General features: G+C 39.6%; 1 protein-coding gene across 1 annotated transcript in view; it reads left to right on the plus strand.

Moving 5' to 3' along the window:
• Window positions 1-25,475, plus strand: part of MAPKAP1 (MAPK associated protein 1) — a 451,857-nt gene that overhangs the window by 193,858 nt on the left and 232,524 nt on the right. The window lies entirely within an intron of this gene.

The raw sequence follows: 25,475 nt of genomic DNA on the forward strand, positions 1-25,475 counted from the left end.
TTTGTTTGGAAAATATGCAGTGTTTTGCAGTCCAGCAACGCACTACTTGAAAGGCCACTTTAGTGTTGTTTATCTTATCTCCTCTACAGTGGGCGCTTAGAGACCGATATAAAAGCTCGACACTGGGCAACCATTAGCTGTGCAGAATGTTTAAGGGTCCTTTGTTTCCTTTGTAAACTGTTTGTTATACCAATGTTTTGGTGTTCAGATATGTATGTTTAAGGGACAGTAAACACCTTGTGATTTCAACATTTGTCTGCAGTGTTCCAATAGATTAACATACCAGCTGAGTTTGAACATTATTAGAACAGAGTAACACCTTGTTTGCTGCATTTGTTGTTTAGTAGTCAACTCCAACATACAACTTTGCTTATTTGGGGGAGACAGTCCGTACTTGAGTCTTGATACAGCGGGGATTGTCATCTTTGTTTGGCATCAGCAGAAGATATATGATAACTAATTGCAAATTAGGGACATATGTGTCAGGGTTTGGCTTGTGACACTGCAACATGCTCTTTCGGTTTCCAGAACTGGTAAATCCACATTTATCATAATTTTATTACATGAAAAGGGGCAAAATAAATAATGAACGTATATTGCAACTTTGTTTTACTGTGTATAATCAATGGGGCATAAAACCTATTTTTTTTTTTCTTTGATTCAGATAGAGAATGCAATGTGTAACAACTTTCCAATTTACTTCTATTATCAAATTTGTTTTACTCACTTTGTTGAAGGAACAGCAGTGCACTACTGGGAGCTAGCTGAGCACATCTTGTGAACCAATGACAAGAGGCATATATGTGCAGTCACCAATCAGCTAGCTCCCAATAATGCATTGCTGATCCTGAGCCTACCTAGGTATGCTTTCCAGCAAAGGATACCTAGAGAACAAATTAGATAATAGAAGTAAATTAGAGCATGCAGCTTTAAACAACTTTTTATCTGAATCATTTTGATCTTACTGTCCCTTTAAGCATTTTATATTACAATATCAGTGTTTACTATCCCTTAAAGGGGCACTACCGTCCTGCTTTTTTCTGTTTTAATATCACATATATGGTTAATGATCTCTTATAGTTTATGTCTCAACTCTTCCTTTATTATTGTTTTCTGATCTTCGCTTCCACTTATTCCCCTCCAGTCTCCACCTCGCCCCGTTACTATATTTCTTCCCATGACAAAGCAGTACAGCTACTTAGAAACATAGATTCTGACGGCAGATAAGCACCATAGGCCCAACAGGTCTGCCCAGGTTTCCTATAAAGTTTATTCCATGAATCAGCCGCCCATTCTGAGAACAAGTGCTTCAACAAACTACTCCTGAACCTGCTGCCCATCAACGTGAGATCAAGACCTCTTGTTCTGGTGCTGCTTTTTCAGCCTTATTAAGTCATTTAATACACTTATACAAAGCTGTACCCCCAGCTGTAATGCGGAATAGACTAGTAGAATACGCTTACGCATCTCTGCTAATTTAGCGCATAATTCCTATAATATGTCATTCAGCCTCTACGGCTCTGTGTAGCAAACAGAGGCACAAGAGATGTAGAATAGGAATTTATATATTGAGCTAGATTTCAAGTGGAGCGCTAATTTATGTTGCGCCCGTAAATGGGCTAATTCGCCCGTTTACGGGAGCGCGCTAAGTACCCAGCCATTACAAGGGACTGGTTATTGGTACCGCAAGCTTGTGGTAGCAATTAGCGCTCCGAAAATTAACCAGAGATCAGATTTTTGGTTATTTTTTCAAAAATACACCAATTGGCCCCCCAGAAAGTATATTTACATTTTTTATTAAAAAAAAAAAAAAAAAGTTGCAAAGTTTCCATGCTATGTAAACGTGAGGTCGCGTTTGCATTGCGGCTTACTTGTAATACCAGCGCACATTTGCGTACGCTGGTATTACTAAGTGGAGCGCAAATATCGCTCTTGCGAAATCGATATTTTGCAATCCACTTGTAATCTAGCCTATTGTCGGTGGCCACACACATTAGCGCACTCTGCAGTCAAATAAAAACAATACCGTAAACTAGCTAGGTAGAGAATGAAGAGAGGGCAGCAATTTGGAAGAGAGGTCATTAAATGATAATCGATTAATAGTTGAGATCCTGAACTGAGGCCGATCATTACTTTTGAAAATGTATGTGATAATAAACCAGGCAAAAGCGTGACATGTCCCTTTAAAAGTTTCCTGCGGGGCACCAGACAAATTAGGGTGAGCATTTAGCTCTCAGTCACCCAACATAACCTCTATTACTTAAGTAATAAGATGAAAGGCCCAAGCTTCATTAATCATTTCTCTATGTAACCTGAGGCTGTGCTAAATGTTTTGTATCATATTCTACTTCCTTGTGACAATCCAGTACCTCTTTTATTATATAGTTAAAGGGACAGTCTAGTCAAAATTAAACTTTCATGATTTAGCTAGGGCATGTTATTTTAAACAACTTTCCAATTTTCATCATCATTTTGCTATGTTATCTTGGTATTCTTAGTTGAAAGCTAAACCTAGGTATGCTCATATGTTAATTTCTTAGCCCTTGAAGACCGCCTCTTATCTTAAAGCATGGTGACTTTCTTCACAGCTAGAGGGTGTTAGTTCATGTGTGCCATATAGATAACATTGTGCTCACGCATGTGGAGATACCTAGGAGCCAGCGCTGATTGGCTAAAATGCAAGTCTGTCAAAAGAACTGAGATAAGGGGGCAGCCTGCAGATGCTTAGATACAAGATAATCACAGAGGTAAAAAGTGTATTAATATAACCGTGTTGGTTTTGCAAAACTGGGGAATGGGTAATAAAATGATTATCTATCTTTTTAAACAATAACAATTCTGGTGTAGACTGTCCCTTTAATCATCACAACAACAAATGTAACTGAACTGTTAGGTTTGTGTTCTAGTGTCTGTCTTTAAATCCCATTATTTTAGGTTTTTTTTTAGAAATCTGTAAAATTAGTCAAGAAAATAAACATTGTTAAATGAGAGCGATTATTTGTGGGATGTACCTTTAACCTCTTAATAGCATGTTGAGGTTATTGAACACAGAGCAAAACAGGAAGTCTGCTGTGACGCAGTGATGTCATCTGTAGGTCAGGAAATTCCAGCTGTCAGACAAACGTGTGATGTCATTAGACGGTGCAGAAGTGCAGGGTCACGCTCAGGTCAGATTCTGTAGTCTTCAGCACAAATAGGTCTTTGAAATTGAGTTTTTTAAAGCAGTATAGACAGGCTAATATATCCAAGGATCATAAGTTTGTGTTTAAAGGGACATTAAAGGGACATAAAACCCAAACATTTTTTTCATGATTCATTTTTAAACCACTTTCCAATTTACTTCAATTATCAATTTGCTTCATTCTCTTGGTATCTTTTGTTGAAGAAGCAGCATTGCATTCCTGGAGCGCTAGCTGAAAACATTTCTAAGCCAATGAAAATGGACATTCAAGTTCATCCACCAATCAGCAGCTAGCTCCAAATTCCTGAGCCTATCTAGATATGCTTTTCAACAAAGGATGCCAAAAGAATGAAGCAAATTTGATAATATAAGTATATTGGAAAGTTGTTTAAAAGTGTATGTTCTATCTGAATCATGAAATCTGCATTTTGGGTTTCATGTCACTTTAAACAAATTGAGATTGAATTGTAAAATGTTTAATTATATGTAATAGAAAACGTTTATAATATGCTTATTTATTTTGCCCCCTTTTCCATGTAAATTAAATCTGGAAATTGTGAACTTTCCCATTCCACTGATTTTTTTTTATAAATATATCATATTTCATGCAGCCTTGTTTTAACACTTTATTGTCCTCAGCAGAGCAGATAAGAGGAAAACTTAGGTTCCAACATGGCTTTGCCCATTACTGTATAGAAAGTAAAACGTTATACGTTATATCTAATTACATATTATTTTCAGGCTAGTGTTTGCTTTCAGTATATTATTTTATCCTTCATTTATTAACTGTTTAATATCCCTTTAAGGCCATGTCAAATATGAAGCATGAACAGCGTTATGTGTAAAAATAAGCCATCCCTTGTTTTCAAACACCCAAATGCTTATTTGGCAACTGTCCCGATGGTTCCGGGACAGTCCCTGTTTTTTGGTCCCATTAATCTTTCCTGCACTGTAATTATTTTCAATAATAAGTGAGCTTAGGATGACTCTCACTAGGAGAATTTAACTTGCGGTCTTTTGTTTACGAATGAGATGAAATATGAATCGAGTATTGGATGTTTTATGTAATCTCTGGTGCATACTGTGTGCTTTTTACATTGGGTGTCTTTGGGTAGAGCGGTGTGGGTGGAGCTATTGAAACTAGCAGTGGGCGGGCTTAACAATACCGCAAGAACCTTACTGGGTTGCTCCCAGATGTTTCCAACTATATGAATGTATATAGCCTCATCCGCGTATAAATCTGCACAGTTTCAGTGCTCATATCACGGGCTACATCATGATTAGCTTTTTTTTTTTGCAGGGGTAAATACAAAAGGCATTTGTTTAAAAATAAAATCTGTTTACACTAGAATAAACATTTTTCCCCCAGGTAGCGTTAAAAAGTTTCAGTTGACTTCTGTTTTCAAATTTGCTTTGTTTTCCTGGTGTGCACATCTGGAACACTCTATAGTAGCTGTTGTGCAATAATGTTTTACACTTTTGGGCACTAGAACGGTAGCAGTGTTTGCCCCATTGTCGTAAAACTGCTGCCATATAGTGCTCTTGCTGTTTGCATGCTCCTTAGCCTTACTGAGGTATGGTCTTCAACAAAGGACATCAAGTGAACAATAATAGATCTCGACTATCAAAGGATAGCTGGTGGTGTGCACAGTAAGGGGGGGGATTCCTTGTGGGGTGGTCTTGGCAATATTACTAGTAGTACCCAACAGAAGACTTACTATTACACATAATATAAATACCTTTAACAAGAATAATATTATACTACAGTATGAAACAGCTTCCGAATAGGGGTTGCTGGTCAATATTTTAGAAGCCTTAAAGTAACACTAGACTATAAAATAGTTTTCTCCTTAAAGGGACAGTCAAGTCCAAAAAAAAACTTTCATGATTCAAAAAGGGAATGTAATTTTAAACAACTTTCCAATTTACTTTTATCACCAATTTTGCTTTGTTCTCTTGGTATTCTTAATTGAAAGCTAAACCTAAGATGTTCATATGCTAATTTCTTAGACTTTGAAGTCCGCCTCTAATCTAAATGCATTTTGATAGTTTTTCACCACTAGAGGGTATTAGTTCATGTGTTTCATATAGATAACATTGAGCTCATGCACGTGAATTTACCGTGAAGTCAGCTCTGATTGGCTAAAATGCAAGTCTGTCAAAAGAACTGAAATAAAGGGGCAGTCTGCTGAGGTTTATATACAAGGTTATTACAGAGGTAAAATGTGTATTATTATAACTGTGTTGGTTATGCAAAACTGGGGAATGGGTAATTAAGGGATTATCTATATTTTTAAACAACAAAAATTCTGGTGTTGACTGTCCCTTTAATGTGTTTCCAATGCCAGCGGCAAAGTATACAATGTACGGGAAATTGTCCCTTTTTTTCCCTGTATATGAAATCGATCATTTATGCTTACAGAATGCACAACCTATTTAAATGGGATGAGCTTGCAATGAGAGCAGCCTTCCTTATCATATCTTTCTTTGTATACACAAAAGCCATCTTTTCTTATATCTTTCTGTATGCACAAATGATAATACTTAGAGAGATCAATTAAAAATAAACATTTTAGTACCTATCTCCCCCCATCATTAGGAACACATTAATCACTTAAAGGGACACTCAATCAAAATTAAACTTTGATTATTCAGATAGAGCATGCCATTTTAAACAACTTTCCAATTTACTTCCATTAACTAAATGTGCACAGTCTTTTTATATTTCAACTTTTTGAGTCATCAGCTCCTACTGAGCATGTGCAAGAATAAGTGTGTATGCATTTGTGAATGGCTGATGGCTGTCACATGGTACACGTATGCATTTGTTATTGGCTGATGGCTGTCACATGGTACAGGGGGAGTGGAAAAAGACATAACTTTTAAAATTGTCAGAAAAAAAAATCTACTACTTATTTGAAGTTCAGACTAAGTGTTATTGCATTGTCTTGTTATCTTGCATTTGTTGATTATGCAAATCTACTGTGTTGACTGGTCCTTTAAGGACCACAGCACTTTTCCATTTGCTATTTCCAAACCACTTTTTTTTTCATAATTAGCGATATTTATATTTCAATACTGATGATATCTGTCTGGAATCCCTGAATATCCCTTGACATATATATATATATAATTATATATATATATATATTTTTAGAAGACAACCCAAAGTATTGATCTAGGCCCATTTTGGTATTTTTCATGCCACCATTTCACCGCCAAATGCGATCAAATAAAAAAAAAAAAGTTCACTTTTTCACAAATTTTTTCACAAACTTTAGGTTTCTCACTGAAATGATTTACAAACAGCTTGTGCAATCATGGCATGAATGGTTGTAAATGCTTCTCTGGGATCCCCTTTGTTCAGAAATAGCAGACTTATATGGCTTTGCCATTGCTTTTTGGTAATTAGAAGGCCGCTAAATGCTGCTGCGCACCACACGTGTATTATGCCCAGCAGTGAAGGGGTTAATTAGAGAGCTTGTAGGGTTAATTTTAGCTGTAGTGTAGTGTAGTGTAGTGTAGTAGACAACCCAAAGTATTGATCTAGGCCCATTTCGGTATATTTCATGCCACCATTTCACCGCCATCTGCATCAGATGGCTAGAAAATGTTATTGCAGGATGCCTCAATATCGAGGCATCACTGCAATAACATGAAAGCGCCTGGAAGCGATCAGGATCGCTTCCACCACTTTCAAACACCGACGACGTACAGGGTACATCCTTGGTCGTTAAGGACCTTTTTTGTAGGCCGTACCCTGTACGTCGTTGGTCCTTAAGGAGTTAAAGGAACATGAAACCCCAATTTTGTCTTTCATGATTCAGATAGAGCATGCCGTTTTAAACAACTTTTAAATGTACTTCTACTGTTACATTATCTTCGTTCTCTTGGTATCTCTGTTTGAAAAGCAGGTACATAAGCTTAGGAGCACTATATGGCAGCAGTTTTGCAGGAATGTTATCCATTTGCAAGAGCACTAGAAGGCAGCACTATTTATTGTCATGTAATGCTCCAGGCACCAACCTAGGTATCTCTTCAACACAGAATATCATGGGAACAGTGTTCCCTCTAAGGCCAGTTTTGTGAGCAACCCAGCAGTAAAACAGTTAATAGGGGAAGCACACCTTGCAGTCTGTATTATATAGTGTTTGCTAATTGCTCTAATTAACTGTTTCACTGCTCAGCCGCTCACAAAATTGGCCTTAGAGGAAACACTGCTTGGGAATGAAGCAAATTTGATAAAAGAAGTAAATTGGAAACTTTCTTAAAATAATATGCTCTGTCTGATTCACACTTTTCTTTTTAAGTGCCACGTATGCATTTATGGCTATTTAGTGTCTCTTTTAAACTCTGATTTAATCTACAGTATCTCTATATATTTATATCATTTTATGGACTAATATTATTTGTCTTTGTCTGTCTGTCTGTACGTACGTAGGGATGAGTGGGAATAAATCTATAGTTTACCAGTACAATATTTGTAAAACTTATACAAATGCCATACCTCGGCTTGCTATTACAACATAAAATGTCAAATAAAAATGAGGCATGATACAAAAGCTTTTATATGGCAGATGATTTCTTCATAATAACTGCTCAAACGCTGTCTGCTTCAAGGGGGGGGTTACATTAATTTGTCCACACAGGTCACAGAAGAATTTGAGAAAATTGATACTGACAAATAAATCGGTTTCAAATCCACGTTGGCAATCCATTCTCTAACAGAGTCCAGCCCTCGTTCATATTAATGTGTCATTATTACTTGCCGGATTCAATAATAAATATCTCTTAAGAATGACAAGTTTGTATAGATCAGCCAGAAGGGCAAATTCACACCAGCCTACTCTGTAGCAAAAGGTTTTGGGAATTAATTGAGGGAATTTCAAATCAGGTAGCCAGTGAAATAACTCAGTGCCACATTCAATCAATACCCAGAGTAAATCAGCTCCTTTTAATTCCCGAAAATGATCCATATAGATCAAGCTAGCAATTAAACAATTAGCATGCACTTTGCGATTAATTAATTTCTGCATCAATCATGCAATTAAAACTCCAGATTCGAAAAGGGGGGTTGGGTTTTTTTTTTTTTAACCTGCTTTGCAAGAATGAACTTAGTGTCCTTTATTAGTAGGTTTCTGTTCTCACATACCTGCCGTTTTGTGTCAGGTTGTTTTTTTTTTTGGGGGGGGGAAGGGATATTTAAAGGGACATTGAACCCAGTTTTTTTCTTTTGTAATTCAGATAGAGTGTGCAATTTTAAGCAACTTTCTAATTTACTCCTATTATCATTTTTTCTTCGTTCTCTTGCTATCTTTATTTGAAAATGAAGGCATCTAAGCTTTTTTTGGGTTCAGAACCCCGGACAGCACTTTTTTATTGGTGGATGAATTTATCCACCAATCAGCAAGGACAACCCATGTTGTTCACCAAAAATGGGCCGGCATCTAAACTTACATTCTTGCATTTCAAATAAAGATACCAAAAGAATGAAGACAATTTGATAATAGGAGTAAATGAGAAAGTTGCTTTAAATTTCATGCTCAATCTGAATCACGAAATAATTTTTTTGGGTACAGTGTCCCTTTAAATATGTTTGGTTGTTACGCAGTACATTGCTAACATTACTTAAAGGGACAGTAAAGTCACAATTAGACATTTATGATTTAGACAGAACATACAATTTTTAACAACTTACTTCTATAATTTAATTTGCTTCTTTCTCTAGTTATCATTTGCTGGAAGGGTTATCTTGGAAAGCTCAGGAGCAGCAAAGACCCTAGGTTCTAGCTGCTGATTGGTGGCTGCATATAAATACTGATTGTCATTGGCTCACCATGTGTTCAGTTAGCAACCAGTAATGCATTGCTGCTTCTTCAACAAATGATACCAAGAGAATGAAGCAAATGTGATAATATAAGTAATCTGGAAACTTGTTTAAAATTGTATGTTCTACCTAAATCATGAAAGAAAAAGTTAGGGTTTCGCGTCTCCCCAGGAACTTTTTTAATGGGTGCACCAACCGACAGATTTTACAGACCTCCCGGCTAAAATTGTAGACAATATTGAGCCAAAAATTAGCTAATTATTGTTCGATGTTTATTGCACAAATGATTACTAAATACATTTATGTTAAATAATGCAACTTTTTTTTGCTTTGGATAGCACAAAATGTAATAATATTAGAAAGTATTACACTGCCAGACCCAGTTACTTTATAATGCCGCTCGACTGGCAACATTTTCTTTGAAGGACTCAAAATAGAGATTTCAAATAGCGGTCTATTTGCTTTACTCCCACATTGACAGCCGCCATTAAAGGGAAATTAAACACTTTCAGATGGTAATATAAAAATTTTAAATTGCATATATAAAAATTAGTCAGCAATATACTTTAATTATTTATTTTGTCCCCGTTTCCTGTAATTCCATTCTGAAATTGTGAATTTTTCAGTTCCTGTTAGAAATGGAAGTGCAGAACACTGTTATATTCCACACAGCCATTGGCTGCACACTCTAGTGACCTATTTATAACTGTCCCTAATTGGCCACAGCAGAGAAGGTAACCTAAGTTACAACATGGCAGGTCCCAATGTTTTATAGACACTAAAACTTTACACTTATTTTGTCACTATTTAAACAGCTAATTAAACTTTAATAAATACATCTACATGTTATTCTGAGATTAATCTTTTATTTGAATGCATCATTCTATTTAGCATTTAATGTCACTTTAAAGGTTGGAAGATCTTTGGAGGCAAGTAGCCAGACTGCTGGCAGTTTACTTCTTGCACCTAAATTTTTAGACTAGTCTGTATTTCTCTGTATGATAACCTTCTTTAATTATCTACTAAAAACTGAATGCTGGTGCTTCATATATTTTTGCTGGTTCCTGATTTTGAAGTAAATTTAAGTGCTGCAAATTTGCAGGCAGTTAAATTAATTAAAAATGACAGAGGTAACACCTTTCAATATAAAATATTTAGTTATTTGTAGTAAAACAGTCTTATAGAATATGTTAATTATTTTGCCCCTTTTTAATAAAATCTAGCTCTGAATATGGCGCATTTTCTAATTATCTGAGCAAGAAATGCACCTGCTGACTTCTCAAGGCTTACCCTGCTACATATCTGACCCTAATTAGCTTCAAGAAATAACAATGGCAAAACAGTGCACTTTTTACAAACATAATGATTATGGCCAGCTCTGTTGTCAGCTAGACTCAAGCCTAGATTAGTTTATCCAAATGAGGCAACTGGTGGGGAGGAACATACATTTATTTTATTTACAAGGTGTTTTCTGTCCCTTTAACGAATCAATGCCTGCTGTGATTAATGCCAGTGACATGTTTAAAGGGGCATCTCAGTCAAAAGTTAAACTTTCATAGTTCATAGAGAGCATTCAAATTTCAGAGACTTTATTTACTTCTGTTATCAAATGTACTTTATTCTCTTGGTATCCTTCACTCTAAAGCGCTAGGTATAAAGTGCACTAATGACAGTGACATGTTTACATGATCAGTCCCTGCTAGGTATAAAGTGCACTAATGACAGTGACATGTTTACAGGATCGGTCCCTGCTAGGTATAAAGTGCACTAATGACAGTGACATGTTTACAGGATCATCCCTTGCTAGGTATAAAGTGCCCTAATGACAGTGACATGTTTACAGGATCAGCCCCTGCTAGGGATAAAGTGCACTAATGACTGTGACATGTTTACAGGATCAGTCCCTGCTAGGGATAAAGTGCACTAATGACAGTGACATGTTTACAGGATCAGCCCCTGCTAGGGATAAAGTGCACTAATGACAGTGACATGTTTACAGGATCAGTCCCTGCTAGGGATAAAGTGCACTAATGACAGTGACATGTTTACAGGATCAGTCCCTGCTAGGTATAAAGTGCACTAATGACAGTGACATGTTTACAGTATCAGCCCCCTGCTAGGTATAAAGTGCACTAATGACAGTGACATGTTTACAGGATCAGTCCCTGCTAGGGATAAAGTGCACTAATGACAGTGACATGTTTACAGGATCAGTCCCTGCTAGGGATAAAGTGCACTAATTACAGTGACCTGTTTACAGAATCAGTCCCTGCTAGGGATAAAGTGCACTAATGACAGTGACATTTTTACGGTATCAGTCCCTGCTAGGGATAAAGTGCACTAATGACAGTGACCTGTTTACAGGATCAGTCCCTGCTAGGGATAAAGTGCACTAATGACAGTGACATTTTTACAGTATCAGCCCCCTGCTAGGTATAAAGTGCACTAAGGACAGTGACATGTTTATAGGATCAGTCCCTGCTAGGTATAAAGTGCACTAATGACAGTGACATGTTTACAGGATCAGTCCCTGCTAGGTATAAAGTGCACTAATGACAGTGACATTTTTACAGTATCAGCCCCCTGCTAGGAATAAAGTTCACTAATGACAGTGACATGTTTACAGGATTAGCCCCTGCTAGCGATAAAGTGCACTAATGACAGTGTCATGTTTACAGGATCAGTCCCTGCTAGGGATAAAGTGCACTAATGACAGTGACATGTTTACAGGATCAGTCCCTGCTAGGGATAAAGTGCACTAATGACAGTGAAATGTTTACAGGATCAGTCCCTGCTAGGGATAAAGTGCACTAATGACAGTGACATGTTTACAGGATCAGTCCCTGCTAGGTATAAAGTGCCCTAATGACAGTGACATGTTTACAGGATCAGCCCCTGCTAGGGATAAAGTGCACTAATGACTGTGACATGTTTACAGGATCAGTTCCTGCTAGGGATAAAGTGCACTAATGACAGTGACATGTTTACAGGATCTGTCCCTGCTAGGGATAAAGTGCACTAATGACAGTGACATGTTTACAGGATCAGTCCTTGCTAGGTATAAAGTGCACTAATGACAGTGACATGTTTACAGGATCAGTCCCTGCTAGGTATAAAGTGCACTAATGACAGTGACATGTTTACAGGATCATCCCTTGCTAGGTATAAAGTGCCCTAATGACAGTGACATGTTTACAGGATCATCCCCTGCTAGGGATAAAGTGCACTAATGACTGTGACATGTTTACAGGATCAGTCCCTGCTAGGGATAAAGTGCACTAATGACAGTGACATGTTTACAGGATCAGCCCCTGCTAGGGATAAAGTGCACTAATGACAGTCACATGTTTACAGGATCAGTCCCTGCTAGGGATAAAGTGCACTAATGACAGTGACATGTTTACAGGATCAGACCCTGCTAGGGATAAAGTGCACTAATGACAGTGACATGTTTACAGGATCAGTCCCTGCTAGGGATAAAGTGCACTAATGACAGTGACATGTTTACAGGATCAGTCCCTGCTAGGTATAAAGTGCACTAATGACAGTGACATGTTTACAGTATCAGCCCCCTGCTAGGTATAAAGTGCACTAATGACAGTGACATGTTTACAGGATCAGTCCCTGCTAGGGATAAAGTGCACTAATGACAGTGACATGTTTACAGGATCAGTCCCTGCTAGGGATAAAGTGCACTAATTACAGTGACCTGTTTACAGAATCAGTCCCTGCTAGGGATAAAGTGCACTAATGACAGTGACATTTTTACGGTATCAGTCCCTGCTAGGGATAAAGTGCACTAATGACAGTGATTTACAGGATCAGTCCCTGCTAGGGATAAAGTGCACTAATGACAGTGACATTTTTACAGTATCAGCCCCCTGCTAGGTATAAAGTGCACTAAGGACAGTGACATGTTTATAGGATCAGTCCCTGCTAGGTATAAAGTGCACTAATGACAGTGACATGTTTACAGGATCAGTCCCTGCTAGGTATAAAGTGCACTAATGACAGTGACATTTTTACAGTATCAGCCCCCTGCTAGGAATAAAGTTCACTAATGACAGTGACATGTTTACAGGATCAGCCCCTGCTAGCGATAAAGTGCACTAATGACAGTGTCATGTTTACAGGATCAGTCCCTGCTAGGGATAAAGTGCACTAATGACAGTGACATGTTTACAGGATCAGTCCCTGCTAGGGATAAAGTGCACTAATGACAGTGAAATGTTTACAGGATCAGTCCCTGCTAGGGATAAAGTGCACTAATGACAGTGACATGTTTACAGGATCAGTCCCTGCTAGGGATAAAGTGCACTAATGACAGTGACATGTTTACAGGATCAGTCCCTGCTAGGGATAAAGTGCACTAATGACAGTGACATGTTTACAGGATCAGTCCCTGCTAGGGATAAAGTACACTAATGACAGTGACATGTTTACAGGATCTGTCCCTGCTAGGGATAAAGTGCACTAATGACAGTGACATGTTTACAGGATCAGTCCTTGCTAGGTATAAAGTGCACTAATGACAGTGACATGTTTACAGGATCAGTCCCTGCTAGGTATAAAGTGCACTAATGACAGTGACATGTTTACAGGATCATCCCTTGCTAGGTATAAAGTGCCCTAATGACAGTGACATGTTTACAGGATCATCCCCTGCTAGGGATAAAGTGCACTAATGACTGTGACATGTTTACAGGATCAGTCCCTGCTAGGGATAAAGTGCACTAATGACAGTGACATGTTTACAGGATCAGCCCCTGCTAGGGATAAAGTGCACTAATGACAGTCACATGTTTACAGGATCAGTCCCTGCTAGGGATAAAGTGCACTAATGACAGTGACATGTTTACAGGATCAGACCCTGCTAGGGATAAAGTGCACTAATGACAGTGACATGTTTACAGGATCAGTCCCTGCTAGGGATAAAGTGTACTAATGACAGTGACATGTTTACAGGATCAGTCCCTGCTAGGTATAAAGTGCACTAATGACAGTGACATGTTTACAGTATCAACCCCCTGCTAGGTATAAAGTGCACTAATGACAGTGACATGTTTACAGGATCAGTCCCTGCTAGGGATAAAGTGCACTAATGACAGTGACATGTTTACAGGATCAGTCCCTGCTAGGGATAAAGTGCACTAATTACAGTGACCTGTTTACAGAATCAGTCCCTGCTAGGGATAAAGTGCACTATTGACAGTGACATTTTTACGGTATCAGTCCCTGCTAGGGATAAAGTGCACTAATGACAGTGACCTGTTTACAGGATCAGTCCCTGCTAGGGATAAAGTGCACTAATGACAGTGACATTTTTACAGTATCAGCCCCCTGCTAGGTATAAAGTGCACTAAGGACAGTGACATGTTTATAGGATCAGTCCCTGCTAGGTATAAAGTGCACTAATGACAGTGACATGTTTACAGGATCAGTCCCTGCTATGTATAAAGTGCACTAATGACAGTGACATTTTTACAGTATCAGCCCCCTGCTAGGAATAAAGTTCACTAATGACAGTGACATGTTTACAGGATCAGCCCCTGCTAGCGATAAAGTGCACTAATGACAGTGTCATGTTTACAGGATCAGTCCCTGCTAGGGATAAAGTGCACTAATGACAGTGACATGTTTACAGGATCAGTCCCTGCTAGGGATAAAGTGCACTAATGACAGTGAAATGTTTACAGGATCAGTCCCTGCTAGGGATAAAGTGCACTAATGACAGTGACATGTTTACAGGATCAGTCCCTGCTAGGGATAAAGTGCACTAATGACAGTGACATGTTTACAGGATCAGTCCCTGCTAGGGATAAAGTGCACTAATGACAGTGACATGTTTACAGGATCAGTCCCTGCTAGGGATAAAGTGCACTAATGACAGTGACATGTTTACAGGATCAGTCCCTGCTAGGTATTAAGTGCACTAATGACAGTGACATGTTTACAGGATCAGTTCCTGCTAGGGATAAAGTGCACTAATGACAGTGACATGTTTACAGGATCAGTTCCTGCTAGGGATAAAGTGCACTAATGACAGTGACATGTTTACAGGATCAGTTCCTGCTAGGGATAAAGTGCACTAATGACAGTGACATGTTTACAGGATCAGCCCCTGCTAGGTATAAAGTGCACTAATAACAGTGACATGTTTACAGGATCAGTCCCTGCTAGGGATAAAGTGCACTAATGACAGTGACATGTTTACAGGATCAGTTCCTGCTAGGGTTAAAGTGCACTAATGACAGTGACATGTTTACAGGATCAGTTCCTGCTAGGGATAAAGTGCACTAATGACAGTGACATGTTTACAGGATCAGTCCCTGCTAGGGATAAAGTGCACTAATGACAGTGACATGTTTACAGGATCAGTCCCTGCTAGGTATAAAGTGCACTAATGACAGTGGCATGTTTACAGGATCAGTCCCTGCTAGGTATAAAGTACACTAATGACAGTGACATGTTTACAGGATCAGTCCCTGCTAGGGATAAAGTGTACTAATGACAGTGACATGTTTACAGGATCAGTCCCTGCTAGGGATACAGTGCACTAATGACAGTGACATGTTTACAGGATCAGTCCCTGCTGGGGATAAAGTGCACTAATGACAGTGACATGTTTACAGGATCAGTCCCTGCTAGGGATAAAGTGCACTAATGACAATGATATGTTTACAGGATCAGTCCCTGCTAGGGATAAAGTGCACTAATGACAGTGACATGTTTACAGGATCAGCCCCTGCTAGGTATAAAGTGCACTAATGACAGTGACATGTTTACAGGATCAGTCCCTGCTGGTGATAAAGTGCACTAATGACAGTGACATGTTTACAGGATCAGTCCCTGCTAGGGATAAAGTGCACTAATGACAGTGACATGTTTACAGGATCAGTCCCTGCTAGGGATAAAATGTACTAATGACAGTGACATGTTTACAGGATCAGTACCTGCTAGGGATAAAGTGCACTAATGACAGTGACATCCTAGCAGCCTATATAAAATAGCAATGACAGGCTGACGGCTCATCTTCTTGTTCTCTTATGTATCATACTATTGCAGATATAGCTGAGCATTTACATTTCTTTTGCATGATGTACCAAGTCCACAGATTCATCCTTACTTGTGGGATATTGTCCTTCCTGACAGGAAGTAGCAAACAGAGCACCACAGCAGAGCTGTCTATATAGCTCCTCTCCTAACTCCACCCCCCAGTCATTCTCTTTGCTGGCTCTAAGCTGGAAGGGTAAAGAGAAGAGGTGATAAACTGTTAGTTTTTATTTTATCTTCAATCAAGAGTTTGTTATTTTTAAATTGTACCAGTGTTGTACTATTTACTCTCAGGCAGGACATAGATGAAGATTTCTGCCTGGAGGATGATGATCTTAGCATTTGTAACTAAGGTCCACTGCTGTTCCCACAGAAGCTGAGGAGTACAGGAAAACTTCAGTGTGAGGAATGGTTTCTTGCTATACAGCAATGAGGTATGTTCAGTCATTTTTCTGCAGAGACTGTGTTTACTCAGAAAGGCTGACAGTATCCCCATTAGGGGAAGGGTAAGCAGTAATCCTAGTGTGAAAGAGGCTTTACTAGCTTGCATAAAGGGCTAAGTTTTTTGGGCACTGAGTTTGTTTATGAAAAATTGGGACAAACGTTTGTGTTTTCTGGGAGTAACGTTTTTTATGTTTATGGGACGTTTGCTTGAGGGGTCATTTGGCTTTTTGGGGTTGTTATAACCCACATGGTTTTCAAACTAGCGGCTAGATTTAGAGTTTTGTCAGTAACGACCCATGTAGCTAACGCTGGCTTTTTTTTCCCCCGCACCTTTTAAATACCTCTGGTATTTAGAGTTCACAGAAGGGCTGCGTTAGGCTCCAAAAAAGGAGCGTAGAGCATAATTTACCGCCACTGCAACTCTAAATACCAGCGGTGCTTACGGACGCTGCCAGCTTCAAAAACGTGCTCGTGCACGATTCCCCATAGAAAACAATGGGGCAGTTGGAGCTGAAAAAAAACCTAACACCTGCAAAAAAGCAGCGTTCAGCTCCTAACGCAGCCCCATTGTTTCCTATGGGAGAACACTTCCTATGTCTGCACCTAACACCCTAACATGTACCCCGAGTCTAAACACCCCTAACCTTACACTAATTAACCTCTAATCTGCCGCCCCCGCTATCGCTGACACCTGCATATTTTTTTTAACCCCTAATCTGCCGACCGGACCTCACCGGTACTCTATTAAATTTATTAACCCCTAAAGCTAAGTCTAACCCTAACCCTAACACCCCCCTAAGTTAAATATAATTTTTATCTTACGAAATAAATTAACTCAATAAATTAATCCTAATTAAAGCTAAATACTTACCTGTAAAATAAACCCTAATATAGCTACAATATAAATTATAATTATATTGTAGCTATTTTAGGATTTATATTTATTTTACAGGCAACTTTGTATTTATTTTAGCCAGGTACAATAGCTATTAAATAGTTAAGAACTATTTAATAGCTACCTAGTTAAAATGATTACTAAATTACCTGTAAAATAAATCCTAACCTAAGTTACAATTAAACCTAACACTACACTATCAATAAATAAATAAAATAAAATGCCTACAAATAAATACAATTAAATAAACTAACTAAAGTACAAAAAATAAAAAAAGCTAAGTTACAAAAAATAAAAAAAATATTTACAAACATTAGAAAAATATTACAACAATTTTAAGCTAATTACACCTACTCTAAGCCCCCTAATAAAATAACAAAGCCCCCCCAAAATAAAAAAATGCCCTACCCTATTCTAAAATTAAAATAGAAAAGCTCTTTTACCTTACCAGCCCTTAAAAGGGCCTTTTGCGGGGCATGCCCCAAAGAAAACGGCTCTTTTGCCTGTAAAAAATAACATACAATACCCCCCCCCCCAACATTACAACCCACCACCCACATACTCCTAATCTAACCCAAACCCCCCTTAAATAAACCTAACACTAAGCCCCTGAAGATCATCCTACCTTATCTTCACCACACCGGGTATCACCGATCGGTCCTGGCTCCGACGTCTTCATCCAAGCCCAAGGGGCGGCAGATTAGGGGTTAAAAAAATTTAATCGAGTGGCAGCGATGTGGGGGGACCTCGGTTTAGGGGTACATAGGTAGTTTATGGGTGTTAGTGTACTTTAGAGCACAGTACAGTAGTTAAGAGCTTTATGAACCGGCGTTAGCCCTGAAAGCTCTTAACTCCTGGCTTTTCTCTGCGACTGGAGTTTTGTCGTTAGATTTCTAACGCTCACTTCAGCCACGACTCTAAATACCAGCGTTAGAAAGATCCCATTGAAAAGATAGGATACGCAAATGGCGTAGGGGGATCTGCGCTATGGAAAAGTCACGGCCGCAAAGACCCTTTCCTGACTGACTCTAAATACCAGCTGTAGCCCAAAACCAGCATTAGGAGCCTCTAATGCTGGTTTTGACGGCTAACGCCAAACTCTAAATCTAGGCGTAGGTTTGCTAGATTTGTGTAGGCCCCAGCAACATCGAGTGAGGTGGGTGGGGCCTGTATTTAGTTATACAGACAAGCAGCAAGCAACTTCTCCTGAGGTCCTATTAATCTTCTGAGGGCCTGTTCGAAGCTTTAACCCCATATTATTGTTCTTAAGGGCAGGTAGCTGTGGCAAGGTGCTTATAGGGGTTTTTAACTGGTTTTAGACAAATTTCAATCCGTTTTTTTCATTTGGGGGTTTATTGCTTATTAACTTGTGGTGCAATCCTTCTAAAGCTTAGTGGGTACACTGTTAAAATTTCGGAAAAATTGAAGCAATTTTAACTTGTTTTGCAGTTTGTGTATGCCTTTTTTGTCTTAAAGGCACAGTACCGTTTTTGCAAATTGTGTTTTTTTCATTAAATAAAGTGTTTTCCAAGCTTGCTTGCTTTATTACTAGTCTGTTAAACATGTCTGACACTGAGGAAACTCATTGCTCAATTTGTTTAGAAGCCATTGTGGAACCCCCTCTTAGAATGTGTCCCACTTGTACTGATATGTCTATAAATTGCAAACAGCATATTTTGACTTATAAAAGTTTGGCATTAGATGATTCTCAGACAGAAGGAAATCAGGTTTTGCCATCTAGTTCTCCCTAAGTGTCACAACCGGTAACGCCCGCACAAGCGACGCCAAGTACTTCCAGTGCGTCTTATTCTTTCACCTTGCAAGATATGGCTTCAGTTATGAATACTACCCTCACAGAGGTTTTATCTAAACTGCCTGGGTTGCAAGGGAAGCGCAGTAGCTCTGGGTTAAGAACAAATGCTGAGCCTTGTGGCTGTATCCGATATTCCCTCACAATGTTCTGAAGTAGGGATGAGGGATTTGCTGTCTGAGGGAGAGATTTCTGATTCAGGAAAGATGTTCCCTTAGACAGATTCAGATACGAAGGCATTTAAATTTAAGCTAGAATACCTCCGCTTATTGCTCAGGGAGGTTTTAGCTACTCTGAATGATTGTGACCCTATTGTAGTTCCAGAGAAATTGTGTAAAATGGACAAATACTTTGCAGTTCCTGTTTACACTGATGTTTTTCCAGTCCCTAAGAGGTTTTCGGAAATTATTACTAAGGAATGGGATAGACCAGGTGTTCCGTTCTCTCCCCCTCCTGTTTTTAAGAAAATGTTTCCCATTTCTGACACCATAAAGGACTCATGGCAGATGGTCCCTAAGGTGGAGGGAGCTATTTCTACCCTGGCTAAGCGTACAACTATACCTATTGAAGACAGTTGTGCTTTCATTGATCCTATGGATAAAAAATTAGAGGGTCTCCTAAAGAAAATTTTTGTTCATCAAGGTTTTCTTCTTCAACCTATAGCGTGCATTGTTCCTGTAACCACTGCGGCTGCCTTTTGGTTTGAGGCTCTAGAAGAGGCTCTTCAGATGGAGACCCCACTAGATCATATTTTGGACAGAATTAAGGCTCTTAAGTTGGCTAATTCTTTTATTACCGCTTTTTATCTTGCTAAATTAGCGGCTAAGAATTCAGGTTGCCATTTTAGCGCGTAGAGCGTTATGGCTTAAGTCCTGGTCAGCTGATGTGTCATCTAAATCTAAGCTTTTGACCATCCCTTTCAAAGGTAAGACCCTATTCGGGCATGCACTGAAAGAGATCATTTCGGACATCACTGGGGGGAAGGGTCATGCCCTCCCTCAAGATAAGTCGAATAAAACAAGGACCAAAGAAAATAATTTTCGTTCCTTTCAAAACTTCAAGGGTGGTCCCGCTTCCGCTGCAAAGCAAGAGGGGAACTTTGCTCAATTCAAACCAACCTGGAGACCTAACCAGGCTTGGAACAAGGGTTAGCAGGCCTAAAAGCCTGCTGCTGCCACTAGGACAGCATGAAGGGGTAGCCCCCGATCTGGGCCAGGATCTAATAGGGGTCAGACTCTTTCTCTTTGCTCAGGCCTGGGCAAGAGACGTTCAGGACTCCTGGCCGTAGAAATTGTAATCCAGGGGCATCTTTTAGATTTCAAGGATTCTCCTCCAAGGGGGAGATTCCATCTTTCTCAATTGTCTGTAAACCAGACAAAAGAGAGAGGCATTCTTACGCTGTGTAGAAGACCTTTTTACCATGGGAGTGATCTGCCCAGTTCCGAAAGCAGAACAGGGACAAGGTTTCTACTCCAATCTGTTTGTGTTCCCAAAAAAGAAGGAACCTTCAGACCAATTCTAGATCTCAAGATCCTAAACCAATTCCTAAGGTTTGCCTTTCTGGACATTACTTCCCTTCGGGTTGGCCACGGCGCCAAGAATCTTCACAAAGGTGCTAGGGTCCCTTCTGGCGGTCTTAAGGCTGCGGGGCATAGCAGTTGCGCCTTATCTAGACGACATCTTAATTCAAGCGTCGACTTTCCAACTTGCCAAGTCTCACACGGACTTAGTGTTGGCCTTTCTAAGATCTCATGGGTGGAAGGTGAACGTGAAAAAGAGTTCTCTTATTCCTCTCACAAGGGTTCTATTCCTGGGGACTCTGATAGATTCGGTGGACATGAAAATATTTCTGACGGAGGTCCGGAAATCAAAAAAATAACCACCTGCCGAGCTCTTCATTCCATTCCTCGGCCGTCAGTGGCTCAGTGTATGGAGGTAATCGGGCTTATGGTAGCGGCAATGGACATAGTTCCGTTTGCTCGCTTGCATCTCAGACCACTGCAACTATGCATGCTCAAACAGTGGAATGGGGATTATGCAGATTTATCTCCTCAGATAAATCTGGATCACGAGACCAGAGACTCTCTTCTTTGGTGGTTGTCACAGGATCACCTGTCCAGGGGAATGTGTTTCCGCAGGCCAGCGTGGGTTATTGTGACGACGGACGCCAGCCTTCTGGGGTGCAGTCTGGAATTCCCTGAAAGCACAGGGTTTGTGGACTCAGGAGGAGGCCCTCCTACCTATAAATATTCTTGCTCTAGCAGTACCCTGGTCATTCAACCTGGCTTATGTGTTTCCACCTTTCCCTCTCCTTCCGCGTCTGATTGCCAGAATCAAACAGGAGAGAGCTTCAGTGATTTTGATAGCACCTGCGTGGCCACGCAGAACTTGGTATGCAAACCTGGTGGACATGTCATCTCTACCACCATGGACTCTGCCACTGCGACGGGACCTTCTAATTCAAGGTCCGTTCAATCCAAATCTACTTTCTCTGCAACTGACTGCTTGGAGATTGAACGCTTGATTTTATCAAAACGGGGTTTCTCTGAGTCGGTCATAGATACCTTGATTCAGGCTTGAAAGCCTGTAACCAGGAAAATCTATCATAAGATATGGCGTAGATATCTTTTTTGGTGCGAATCCAAAGGCTTCTCATGGAGTAAGATCAGGATTCCTAGGATTTTGTCCTTTCTTCAAGAAGGATTGGAAAAAGGATTGTCAGTTAGTTCCCTAAAGGGACAGATATCTGCCTTGTCTATCCTATTGCACAAGCGCCTGGCTGATGTCCCAGACGTTCTGGCTTTTTGTCAGGCTTTAGTTAGAATCAAGCCTGTGTTTAAACCTGTTGCTCCGCCATGGAGTCTAAATTTAGTTCTTAATGTTTTTCAGGGGGTTCCGTTTGAACCCATGCATTCCATAGATGTTAAGTTTCTATCTTGGAAAGTTCTGTTTCTAGTTGCTATCTCTTCAGCTCGAAGAGTTTCTGAACTATCTGCATTACAATGCGACTCGCCTTATCTTGTTTTCCATGCTGATAAGGTGGTTTTGCGTACCAAACCTGGGTTCCTCTCTAAGGTTGTTTCTAACAGGAATATCAATCAGGAAATTGTTGTTCCTTCTCTGTGTCCTAATCCTTCTTCTAAGAAGGAACGTCTGTTGCACAACTTGGACGTGGTTCATGCCTTGAAGTTTTATTTGCAGGCAACCAAAGATTTTCACCAATCATCTTCTTTGTTTGTTGTCTATTCTGGAAAGCGTAGAGGTCAAAAGGCTACGGCTACCTCTCTTTCCTTTTGGCTGAAAAGCATCATCCGTTTGGCTTATGAGACTGCTGGACAGCAGCCTCCTGAAAGAATTACAGCTCACTCCACTAGAGCGGTGGCTTCCACATGGGCTTTTAAAAATGATGCTTCTGTTGAACAGATTTGTAAGGCTGCGACTTGGTCTTCGCTTCGTACCTTTTTCAAATTTTACAAACTTGATACTTTTGCTTCTTCGGCGGCTATTTTTGGGAGAAAGGTTTTGCAAGCAGTGGTGCCTTCCGTTTAGGTTTCTGTCTTGTCCCTCCCTTCATCCGTGTCCTAAAGCTTTGGTATTGGTATCCCACAAGTAAGGATGAATCCGTGGACTCGGTACATCATGCAAAAGAAAACAAAATTGATGCTTACCTGATAAATTTCTTTCTTTTGCGATGTACCGAGTCCACAACCTGCCCTGTCTATTCAAGACAGATAGTATTTTTTTTATGAAAACTTCAGTCATCTCTGCACCTTATAGTTTCTCCTTTTCTTCCTTGGCCTTCGGTCGAATGACTGGGGGGTGGAGTTAGGGGAGGAGCTATATTGACAGCTCTGCTGTGGTGCTCTCTTTGCTACTTCTTGTCAGGAAGGACAATATCCCACAAGTAAGGATGAATCCGTGGACTCGGTACATCGCAAAAGAAAGAAATTTATCAGGTAAGCATAAATTTTGTTTTTTAACCAGTCTATTATTCCTGACCCCAAGTGCCAGCAGTCTTTTTCTTGTATCCACTCATATTGTGTTTCCGAGCTCCCAGCCTAGATACTGTCTCCTGGCTGAGCGCAGAGCACATTGTTTCTGCAGCTAGTATGATTGAGAAGCTGAGAACGCCATACATCATTTTAATGAAACCTTTTGAACCTCTTTCTTTTTATTTGGATGAAGCATTTCCCTGGAATGTTTAGCAGTGGATGTTTCCCTCGACACTCTGATCGCTGAGTTATTGCTCTGTCTCTCCGGCAGCCCAGATTTTATCCACATAACGATCGTGTCCCCCACTGTCGCACATAGAGAGAGCTTCTCATGCTGATTTTATATCCACTTGTGGCGCCTTGTTGCGTATACTGTTATTGCTATTATAATCCCTTTATTACCTTGGTGCTCTGCGGTATGATTGGGAGAGCTTTTTACATCCCAAATATGTACAACTTTATATTCATTAGTGGAGAGGAGAGAAGAAAAAAGTTTGTTTGCTTAAAATGGCTAGTTTATATTAAAGGGACATGTTAAAGCAAATAGCCTTAAAGGGGCAGTAAAGTCAAATTTAAACTTTCATGATTCAGACGGAATGCAATACTAAACAACTAACTAACTTTCTTCTCTTATCTTATTTGCTTTGTTTGTTTGGTATTCTTTGTTGAAAAGCATACTTAAAGGGACACTGTACCCAAAATTTTTCTTTTGTAATTCAGAAAGAGCATGCAATTTTAAGCAACTTTCTAATTTACTCCTATTATCAATTTTTCTTTGTTCTCTTGCTATCATTATTTGAAAAAGAAGGCATCTAAGCTTTTTTTTGGTTTCAGTACTCTGGACAGCACTTATTTATTGGTGGATGAATTTATCCACCAATCACCAAGGAAAACCCAGGTTGTTCACCAAAAATGGGTCGGCATCTAAACTTACATTCTTGCATTTCAAATAAAGATACCAAGAGAATGAAGAAAATTTGAAAATAGGAGTACATTAGAAAGGTGCTTAAAATTTCATGCTCAATCTGAATCGCGAAATAAATATTTTGGGTACAGTGTCCCTTTAAGTACAGTCAAAAACATCAGTGCATCTACTGAAAGCTAGCTGCTGATTGGTGGCTGCATATTTATGCCTCTTCTGATTAGCTCACCATATATGTTACGTTATTTCCCAGTAGTGCATTGCTGCTCCATCAACAAAGGATACCAAGAGAATGAAGCAAATTTGATAATAAAGTTCTGCTCTATATAATGGTCCTTTAAGGGCCACAAATAAATGTATGGCCATCCCTATCAAATGTATCCCTGCTGTAAATCCTTAAAGCATGTTGTTTTTGCATTACTGACACTATCTTATCGTGTTTAAAGGGACATTAAAATGCTGGGTACAGCTACAGTACCATGGTTACTACTCACCAGGGGCGAAACTACAGGGGGTGCAGAGGTCGCAATTGCGAGCCCAGCTTCAAAAAAAGATTCTTTCACCTGGGCCCTGTGGCTTCTAGTTACGCCTCTGCTACTCACCATGTTAGTGTTTTCCTGCTGTACCCACAGCTCTTGTTTTCTTATTTTAACCCATTACAGAAGTTGGTAAAGCTCTGCATTTTATACTGCACGCCGCCATCTTGTAGAGCACATATTGTTTTATCCGGTCATGGTAGAAGCAGTGCACTTTCACACATCGGGGATGTTACCAGCTTTTTCAGAGCGGTGCCTTGTACTTTGGGTGAGCTTGCACAATAAAAAGCAAAAAAGAGAGGCTTTACATGTTTTTTGCACAGTTTAAAGGGATAGAAAGGTCAAGAATGATATTGCTTAGGTACATTTCAATGTGAATTATAAGCATGTTTGCAATATACTTTCATTAACAAAAATGTTTCTGGTAAAAGTTATTACAATTTTTCTGCGGCATACGCACATATGCTGTGAGGTCAGTGCACCACACCTTTTCAGAGAGCTGGCTGTGGTGTGTGTTGCTTCTGAAGACACAAGCCGCTACTGACTCTCTAAAGAAGGTGTGGTGGTTGAATATTGGTGCACGTCCTCACAGGATATGTGCGTATGCCACAGAAAAACAGTAATACCCTTTACTAGAAGCATTTTTTATAATGAAAGTATATAGTAAAAATGCTTCTTATTCACTTTGAAATGCACATTTCTATTTTGACCGTTCTATCCCTTTAAAAGTTATATAACAAATATAAAAAGCTCTCAAGAATAATATAAAGCAAATCAACCAACTCAATAATATACAGCTCTCGCCCTGTATTGTG

The sequence above is a fragment of the Bombina bombina genome, chromosome 12, assembly GCF_027579735.1.
Source record: "Bombina bombina isolate aBomBom1 chromosome 12, aBomBom1.pri, whole genome shotgun sequence".
NCBI classification, from domain to species: domain Eukaryota; kingdom Metazoa; phylum Chordata; class Amphibia; order Anura; family Bombinatoridae; genus Bombina; species Bombina bombina.